The sequence below is a fragment of the Lithobates pipiens genome, unplaced genomic scaffold, assembly GCF_037356315.1.
Source record: "Lithobates pipiens isolate NorthernLeopardFrog02 unplaced genomic scaffold, aLitPip1_a1.2 Scaffold_35, whole genome shotgun sequence".
NCBI classification, from domain to species: Eukaryota; Metazoa; Chordata; class Amphibia; order Anura; family Ranidae; genus Lithobates; species Lithobates pipiens.
The window spans coordinates 28,370,439-28,380,982 of NW_027507811.1; positions in this window are offsets into that span (position 1 = coordinate 28,370,439).

The window sequence follows — 10,544 nt, forward strand, 5'->3', positions numbered from 1 at the left end:
CACTCTAACCCAACTTCTACTCCAGGATGGAGTGTAACCGGGGAGCTCCCCCCCACCTGATGGGAGCTCTGGCTCCACTGACCTTCCTTGAAGGTTCTTTCCACGGACTGTGTGATCCATCTCTAGTCCCCGCTCTGGCTAACCTACTCACCCGATGGACATTTCATGCCTAAAGGCAGGGGGCACGGACTGGACTTCACCAAGTTCCTGATCTTCACAAGGTTTTTGTTTTCACCAGGCCGCACAGAACCTTTCCACAAGCCACATCTGTTCCACGATGGATTTTTTTTTCTATTACAGCTGCCTGATCTTCAGCCCCCCCCCCCCCCCCCCCCCCCACCAGATTGCTGTTCCTCCCTCCCCTCCCCCCACTTTTTTTTTTTTTTGGGAAGGAAACTCATCAAAGCCTTTCCTAAGCAGATCTGTAACAATCCATGATCTACCTAGAGGTCAGCAGTGGGGCACTGGTCTCTCTAAAGTTTTTTTGATTTTTTTTAAATGTTTTTCCACAGTCTTGTTCTTTTTTAATTTTTTGTTTATTCAGCTTAGAAGAGTGTTAGACTCTATAATTCGCTTCAACTATATCCTTAATGCGCTTGGTGCTTGTTATATAAATGTAATTTGTTTTACAGAAGTGCCGGAGCGCTGAATTCGGTACATGCGCCTCCACCTATCCCACGGACCTCCAATGTTCAGTGGGCTAGGATGTCTGCCCTTAGAGGAGCAGGCGTTTCAAGTAGGGGTAACTTCCGGGGGACGGTATGGTCTCCGGGAAATTGCCCCGAAACACCCGAGGATGTCTTCTAAGGCCTCCTCCACTTCTTCTGTCTCTTCTTTCTTCCTTTCCTCAACCTTTAATCTTTTCACTATCCCTCTTGCTCTAACTCAAAGGTTCTCAGTGGTCACTCTCTATTTTCTCTCCCCCCAGGTCCACAAAGTTGTTTCTTCTAGCACAATGTTTCCGCTTGACGGCTCCCATCACAGGATGACAGGCCCCTGGGACTCTCTAGAGGTATGTGAAGCGGGTCTGTTATTAGGGATGAGCCGAACACCCCCCGGTTCGGTACGCACCAGAACTTGCGAACGACCCCCGCGTTCGGTACGAACGTTAGAACCCCATTGAAGTCTATGTTCGAATTGGAAAGTGCTAATTTTAACGGCTAATATGCAAGATAGTGTCCTAAAAAGGGTTTGGGGACCTGCCTCCTGCCTCAGGGGACATGGGTCACTGCAAAAAAAAAGTTTTAAAAACGGCCGTTTTGGCGGGAGCACTGATTTTAATGACGATTAAAGTGAAAAAAAAAAAAGTGAAATATTCCTTTAAATATGGTGCCTGGGGGGTGTCTGTAGTATGCCTGTGAAGTGCCATGTGTTTCCCGTGTTTAGAACAGTCCCTGCACAAAATGACATTAAACGGAAATAACACCATTTAAAACTGCTTGCGGTTTTAATGTTATATCTGGTTCCTGCAATATGGTTGAAAATCATTGAGAAACATGGCATGGGTAGCCCTCCCTGCCCATTACCAGCCTATTTGGGTCTTGTACGCATATTAAGGGGAACCCCGTACCCATATTAAAAAAAGGAAATGCGTGTGGCCCCCAGGCCCTATATACTCAGAACAGCAGTATACAGGCGGTGCAAACAAGACAGGGACTGTGTAGGTTTGTTGTGTTAAGTTGAATCTGTTTGTCATTTTCAACCGGTACATTTTTAAAGTGTAGCTCCAGTCAAAAAAACTATCTTTAAGCTTTTTGGAAAACATAGGGAAGGGTTATCACCCCTGTATAATTTGTTTTGTTGTCCATCTTTTTTCATCTCACTTGCTGCTGTCTCCTTGCGTTTGCAAGTAGGAGATGTTTGTAAGTTGGATGTTTGAAAGTAGGGGCCTGCCCTATATTATAGCGGTATGTACTGGGTACAGAGCACGCAGACAGCACGCACTATCTCCTAACACTACTGACTGCAAGCTCTATTATTAACCACTTGTTAGCCCAATGTTTGCATAAAGTGAAAGATGAAGTTATGCTGAGTAAATAGATATCAAACATGTCACTCTTCAAAATTGCACATGCCCGTGGAATGGCGCCAAACGTCGCTACTTAAAAAATCCCCATAGGCGACACTTTAATTTTTTTTTTACTGGTTACATGTTTTGAGTTGCAGAGGAGGTCTAGGACTAGAATTATTGCTCTCGCTCTAACATTCTCGGCGATACCTCACATGTGTGGCACATGCGAGCACATGGGGACATGGGCGCTTTAATTTTTATTTTATTTTTTTATTGTTCATTTTACTTTATTTATTTTAGTTTGACATTTTTTCCCCCAAAAATATATATTTGATCACTTTTATTCCTATTACAAGAAATGTAAACATCCCTTGTAATAGGAATATGGGGTGACAGGTCCTCTTTACAGTGAAATCTGGGGGGTCAATATGACCCCACATCTCACCTCTAGGCTGGGAAGCCTGAACTAAAAAATAAAAAAAAGATTCTGGCTTTGATCGTACTGGCGAGTTGGTAGAAGCACCGGAGGGCGGTGAGGGGTGGAGGGCGTCTATGGCTGGGTATATCAGGGTATCACCGAGTATGGCTGGGTATCTCTGAGTATGGCTGGGTATGGCAATTTATGGCAGGGTATTACAGAGTATTGGCGGGGTATTGGCGGGGTACTACAGAGTAATAGCAGGGTACTGCAGAGTATTGGGGGGTACTACAGAGTAATGGCAGGGTACTGCAGAGTATTGGGGGTACTGCAGAGTAATGGGGGTTACTGCAGAGTAATAGGGGGTACTGCAGAGTAATGGTGGGTACTGCAGAGTATTGGTGGGTACTGCAGAGTAATGAGGGTTACTGCAGAGTAATGGGGGGTACTGCAGAGTAATGGCAGGGTACTGCAGAGTATGCACTGGTATTGCAGAGTATTGGCAGGGAATTGAGGGGTTAAATTCGGTGAGCAGCGATGTGGGCACTGCAGATGCAGCCCACATCGCTGCTGACACCGATCTCTTTCCCCTCCGCTGTACCGATCGGTACAGAGAGGGGAGGGAGGAACAGGCGTCATAACATGACGCCGGTTTGTTTCCAAGTGATCACTCCGTCATTTGACGGAGCAATCACGTGGTAAACGGCCGCTATGAGCGGCCGTTTACCGTGATCCGTGATGCGACCCGGCGGTCACGGATGCTCTCGAGTGCGCACACCTCGGGGCACGCGAGAGCAGAATTCTGGGAGGCCGTTAATTAACGGCCTCTCAGAGTTAAACAACCCCCCTGAAGCCGTTAATCGGCAATGGGCAGTTGTTAAGTGGTTAAAGCTAGATCACTAGCTATATAGGTGAGGTGAATATAGTGGTGTATACTGCAGTCAGGGCACAGACAACAACCACTACACAGCAGCAAGATAGGAAATCAGCCAAAAACGATTGGTGTGTACTGTGTTGAAGGTACACAGAACACCCACTGCTTCAGATGCTAAGTAACACACTACATGAGGCCGCCTCAAAGGTGGCCTTATATAGTGTGGGCGTGCACTACACAGCCTGAGCTATGATTGGCCACAGGCAGGATGCCTGTGGCCAATCATGGCTCTCCTAGCTGCCGGCGCTGCGATTGGCCAAGCATGCGGGGTCACAGTGCATGCTTGGCCAATCATCGGGCAGCAATGCACTGCGCCAACGCAGTGCATTATGGTCCGCGCGCGCGTCACTCGAATTTTGACGCGAACGGCCAAAACGTTCGGAATTCGCCGAACGCACGAACAGCCAATGTTCGAGTCGAACGTACGTTCGACTCGAACACGAAGCTCATCCCTATTTGTTATCATGGCTGACCACCCAGGCTCCACACTCAGAATAGCTTTGCATAACGCTCAAGGCCCAAACTCAACAAAAGGAGAAAGCTTTTTATGAGTTACAAATCCCTAAAATTGGACGTGGTCCTGATTCAAGAAACCCACTTTCCTAATCGGTACAGCCCTAATTTCTTGCATCACCACAAACCCAGACATTAAAGGGGTACTCTGTGGGCCTCAGGAACACAAATGTGGATTGTTCGCTGACGATTTGATACTCTTTATCACCTCCCCCCTTATTTCCCTACCAAATTTATGTAATACCCTGACCTCATTTGCAAAAGTTTCTGGCCTGGATGTCAATTTCTCCAAATCCCAAGCCCTCAACGTCTCCCTTCCACCAGCACTGGTGATAAGACCCTGTGATAAGATACATAGGCGCCCGGGCGGGAAGTATCAATATGGGTTCGCCTGAGTGGATCATGTGCCAGGGTATAGCTACAGTTGTACACAGTGAGTCTAGGGGGAGCAGAATAAAGTCAGATATGCAATATAATAACATAGGCAGATGTACAATGAAAACATTAAAAAAGAGACCCATTGAAGTAGAACATTTAACATAGCCGGAATACGACGAGTTGCTCCTAGCCGAGGCCAGGGGGCAGAGCAGGGGAATGGGAATAAACAAAAACAATAATGTGTCTGCCAGGGAGGAGCAGACTAGGAGTTCGACCGAGGCAAGGAATGCCTGGGTGATCAACAAATATAACCGAAAAGAATCAACATAGAGTAAAACTCACAGATCAGTGCCAGACTTGCAGCCCTGGTAGGAGAGGCGTGCGGTGGGCCCTTTCAACTGTGCAGGGACCTGGGAGGCCCAGAGCTTCTGGGATATGCACAGTACACAAGTCAGTCAACGCGGAGGTTTGTAGCGATTCGGGGATACCTACGAATCACAGGTTGCTCCGTCTTGCTCTATTTTCCAAATCGTCGAGTTTCTGTAAGATGTACTGATTTGTCCTATCTTGAGATTGCTCCGTGGCTCGAGCCTGATAGAGCTCTTCTTCCATATTTGATAAGCAGTGCTCCGAGTCATTCAGTCGGGTAGTATGTTCCCCTATTTGGGCCTTAAGTTGTTTCATGCCTGCATTCACAGCCTTTTCCACACATGCAGTTATCATAGGTGACAAGAGAGCAGCCACAGCCTGCGCTATACGTTCCGTAGTGTTGTCCCCAGCTGGCTGTGTGGAGGCAGTGATCTGTGTTGATGAGGCATGGTGTGAGGCTAAGGGTTGTGGAGGCAGAGGGGAGGCAGAGTCACTGCTTACCGCCATGGCCGCCGCATTCGGTTCTGAGAAGGGAGCCGAGTAGGCCGAAGCCGGGGCCTCAATTTGCGGCTGGGCCGCGGACGGAGCCGTGTGCGTACGAGGTACGGTTTTCTCCACAAACCGGTCCATGGCCAGGGCGGATGTCTCCCAGAGGAGTTTGTTCAGTGGCCCGGCCACTCAGCGGGATTTATAAGCCGATATGTGGTCGTGCTGCGGGAGCTGAAGTGCGGTGCAGTCACTCCATGCGGCGCCAGAACCGGAAGTGTAACATTGCATAAAAAAAATTGTAATTACATGCTCCTGTTAAACAGGGGCTGAAAAATTGGGCTGGTGGTGTCACCCAGAACCAAAAATGTTGTTCCAAGCTTTCAGCAGGATCATTGAGAAGGAAGAGGATAGTCAGTCAACATAACAGGACAGTCACTGGGCATAAACATTGCAGTCTTGAAGGGGTGTGACATTTTGACATAAAAAATTAAAAAAAAATAAAATAAAATCAGTTACATTAGCTTCAGGTGCTTGGTAGCTGGTGGTGATCCAAGAGTGATTCATCTTTATGAAGGTCAGTTGATCAACAGAGTCGTGGACAGGTGCACCCTGTGATCGGTTACAAATCCTCCAGCAGCACTGAAGGTGCGTTCCGAAAGAACGCTGGATGCAGGACAGGCCAGTAGATCAATTGCATACTGTGCAAGCTCTGGCCAGTGATCCATCCTCAAGACCCAGTAAGCCAGAGGATTTTCGGTAGGAAAGGTGTCCAAGTCTGACCTTGCCCCTAGGTATTCCTGCACCATTTAAATCAGACACTGGCGATGATTGCTGGAACCAATCATACCTTGGGGGTGCAAACAAAAAAATTGTCTGAACGCATCGGTCAGACGGCCACCTTCTCCACCGCTCCTTCTCTGACTGACCGAAGCCTCAGCAACATGTTGTCCAGGACCAGGAGTTTGTAACCTCCCAGTCTCTGGGAATGCATCGCACAGACCTTTCTGCAAGGCCTCATCCTCTGCTCCCTCTGCGATGGCAATATAAGGTCTGCAACCTTACCCTTGTACCCTGGATCAAAGAGAGTGGCCAGCCAGTAATGGTCCCTCTCCTTGATCCGAAGAATATGGGGATCCTTCCGCAGGCTTTGCAGGATCAGGGAGCCAATACAGCGTAGGTTAGCTGAGGCATTCGGTCCGGAGTCCTCTGGGTCACTAAGGACAACATGATCCACAGCCACCTCCTCACAGCCACGTACAAGTCCACAGGTTTCTTGGGACTGTAAATCATCCCTGAAAGACTGCTGCTGCTACTGATGCTGAGTGCCAGTCTCCACCTCCATGCTGACACAAGCCTCCTCCACCTCCTCCTCCTCGTCCTTTTCCTGTGTGATGGGTGGGACAGCAGGAACACTGTCTGGATAAAGGGGGCCTTGAGAGGCAAGGAAGTCCTCCTCTTCCTGCCTCTGTTCTGCCTCAAGTGCCCTGTCCATTATTCCATGCAGTGTGTGCTCCAACAGGTGGACAAGAGGTACAGTGTCACTGATGCATGCACTGTGACTGTGCACCATCCTCATGACCTCCTCAAATGGTGACAGGACAGTGCATGCATCCCTGAAAAAAAAAAAAAAATGAGCTTCCCTGACCCTTTCCTGGTGCCGTAGTCTCACAGGTACTCATTGATAGCCATTTTGCAGCGGCAGCACATGCAGCAGAGTGCTAACGTTGAGTTCCACCTGGTTAGCATGGCACATATAAGGAGGTTCTTGGGCAGGTTCAACTCCTTTTGGAGCTCAGCCAGCCGAGAACTGGCATTAAATGATCGGTGGAAGCGCACACAGACTTTCCTGGCCTTCCTCAGGACATCCTGTAAGCCCGGTTACCTGCCCAAGAACCGCTTCACCACCAGATTAAGGACGTGAGCCACATAGGGCATATGGGTCAGTTGTCCCTGTCGGAGGGTGGAGAGGAGGTTGGTGCAAACCACCATTCCTAGCTTAAGCTGGCGTAGGGTCAACCACCTCTCGGCCTGCCCCTGCAGAGCTGATAAAATACCTGCCCCAATGTGGCTCCTGTCCCCCAAACAAACCAGCGCAAGCACAGCATGGCATATTTTTGCCTGCATACTTGCGTAGCCCCTTGAACGCTTACGGAGCACCGCTGGTTCAGAAGACAAAGCACTGGAAGAGGCCATGGAGGAAGAAGAAGAGGAGGGGTGGAGGAGAGAGGTGTGTCACAACCAGTAGTAGCATTTTGGAGGCGTGGTGGCGGAACAACATCCAACACTACTGCACCTTGTCCTGCATCCTTCCCAGCTGCCAGAAGAGTGACCCAATGGGCCGTGACAGATAAGTAACGTCCCTGTCTATGCCTGCTGGACCATGTCCTGATCGGTGTTGGATGATAGGAAGGGTAGATATGCCCTGTGGGCGATTTTCAATTGCGTTTCTCTCCATACCTCGTTTGGGGTTAGGCGTTGCACCTTGTTGAGACCTTGCAGAATCTTGTCAACTATGTCCGCATCAGGAACGTTTTTACCCCAGTTAGCGACTAATGAGGATGTTAGTGGGGAGGAGGTTTTCTGGAGCAGAGGCTTGTAAATGTCCGAAATTTTGTATGAGTCATCCTTGAGTAGTTGATCTAGGAAGTTTGGAAGGAAGTGTTTACGTTCATCTCTACAGATGTCCCTTAAGTAGCTGATGCATTGTCTGTGATGGAAAGCGTGTGCTGGTGGAAGGGAGAACCTTTTTGCTATGATTGGGAAGGGCTGCGGGTGGCCTGATTCCAGATTGCAGATTGTGGCAAAACTTGTAATTCCTTTCCCTTTCCAGACAGAGCATGGCTTGTGGAGTAGGCCAGGAGGAAAGTTGGGGTTTCCTTGAATCGGGAGGTGTCTGGAGATGAAATGGGGGAAGCTTAAGGCATTTCCTAGTTCCCCTCCATGCGATGACAGTATTCCTCAGTAGGAGGTTGTGTTGGTACAGAGGCGGGGTCGATTTTCATCTACAGTGGAGGAGTGCTACCAGTGATAGCGGGGAAACCATGGCGGCTTCCATAGAGTAGTTTGAGTATGTTGAGGATTGGGAAATCCAGTCTAGGCTGGTTCTCAATAAACATGACAGGTTATAGATTCTAACATTAGGGAGACTGATACCCCCCTCGCGTCTGGGAAGATATCATTTCTTCAAGGCTATACGTGGGCGTTTGCCCTGCCATAGGAAGAATGAGTTGGCGGATTCCAGAATTTTAACATCCTTATGATGAAGGAGCAAGGGGATGGTTTGTAGGGGGTATAATAATCTGGCAAAAGCTAACCATTTTCACCAAGTGGCATCTTCCCAGGAGCGAGAGGGGCAGATCCATCCAGTTTACCTGGCCAATGTGGATGCCATGTAAAGGGGCTTTTTGGATTAGATATCTGGAAAGGGGTTCTAGGGCGATGTTGAAGAGAAGCGGGGAAAGTGGGCAGCCCTGGCGGGTACCTTTATGTAAGCGAAAGTCTTCTGAGAGAAGGCCTGCTGCTACTAATTTAGCTTCCGGGGACGTGTACATAGCGTTGATAAGATGACAGAAGTGCCCCGAGAAAACCCATTTTGGACATAGTCATGGAAAGCCACTCAAAGCTGACATTATCAAAGGCTTTCTCCGCGTCTAATGTTATGATGGCAAAATCACCCTCCGGGTTGTTTTTAGCATGTTCCAAAGCAAGCATGACCTTGCGGATATTCAGGGTGGCAGTTTTGCCTTTCACAAAGCCAGATTGGGCAGGGTGAATTAGGGAGGGGATAATAGCAGCTAGCCTTGTGGCAATGATTTTAGACAAAATGTTGACGTCCAGGTTGACCAGGGAAATGGGTCTATAGGAGCCTGGGTCAAGAGGGTCTTTCCCTTTCTTGGAAAGTAGCTTTATAATGGCCTGGTTGCCGGAAGGCAGATATGGGCCACCAGACCAGATGCCATTATATACCTTGTGGAGAGTGGGTTTTGTGATGGAAGAGAGGGTTTTGTAAAATTCGCTTGTGAAACCGTCTGGGCCTGGGGCTTTGGGCGGGGTTAATTTGCGTATGGTGGTGGAGACTTAAATAAGAGAAATGGGAGCATTGAGGGCTTCTAATTGTTCGGGGGTGACTCTAGGCCTGACCACGTCAGCTAGAAATGAATGGGCAGATGTGTTATCTATGTATGGGGTCCGGGGCATAAAGTGCTGTATAGTGTTTAAGCATAACCTTGTTAATCGCTTGCGGGGTGTTATGCATTTTACCTTCCGTGTTCCTGAGGGAAGGGACCTTTGCAGAGTCTTGCTAAAAGTTTGCCCGCCTTATTTCCAAACTTGTGAAGCGTTGCGTCGAAGTGGGATCTTTTAGTTAGTTCAAGTGTGTCCGCCCATGTGTCAAATGCTTTCATTATAAGAGAGGGATCTTTGGGCTAGATGTAGCCGCGCACTGGCCCGTTTATAATGTGACAAGGTGTTTCTTTTAAAAGAGGTGGCATAGGAGATGATTTGTCCTCTGTGGAACGCTTTTCCAGTATCCCAGAAGAGGTTTGGGGAATCAGAGTGGAGGGAATTTGCCTCAGAGTATTCTAGCCAGGATTCTCCCATAAAGTGTTGGAAGTCAGGGTTATTGTGGAGGTATGAAGGGAAGCACCACAGTTTAGGGTGGGTGGGGGGGGGGTGGGTTAGGTCAAGATTGTCAAGTCGTAATGATATCGGGACGTAGTCGGAAATGGCTATGTCTAGTATGTCTGCTTCAGACATCATGGGAATGAGGTTGTCAGAGCCAAAAAAGTTGTTGATTCTCAAAAACACATTGTGGGGATAAGAGTAAAAAGTGAATTCCCTGTCCGCAGGGAGTGTAAGGTGCCAGAGATCGTGGAGGTGGAGAGTATCCATGATGGAGGCAAAGTGGGTGGGAGCGAGGGGAACACATCCTGACCTGTTGCACCGTGTGGAAGATCTGTCGTCTGTGGGGTGTAGGATGTCATTGAAATCACCGCCAACTAAACCTGAAACAAGAACAGGAACATAAACAAACAGCGAACTTCACTTTTTTCCCCATGTAGTCACTGTGTAGGCCAGCCCCCAGTACACGACCCTGTGATAAGATACATAGGCGCCCGGGTGGGAAGTATCAATATGGGTTCGCCTGAGTGGATCATGTGCCAGGGTATAGCTACAGTTGTACACAGTGAGTCTAGGGGGAGCAGAATAAAGTCAGATATGCAATATAATAACACAGGCAGATGTACAATGAAAACATTAAAAAAGAGACCCATTGAAGTAGAACATTTAACATAGCCGGAATATGGTGAGTTGCTCCTAGCCGAGGCCAGGGGGCAGAGCAGGGGAATGGGAATAAACGAAAACAATAATGTGTCTGCCGGGAGGAGCAGACTAGGAGTTCGACCGAGGCAAGGAATGCCTGGGTGATCAAC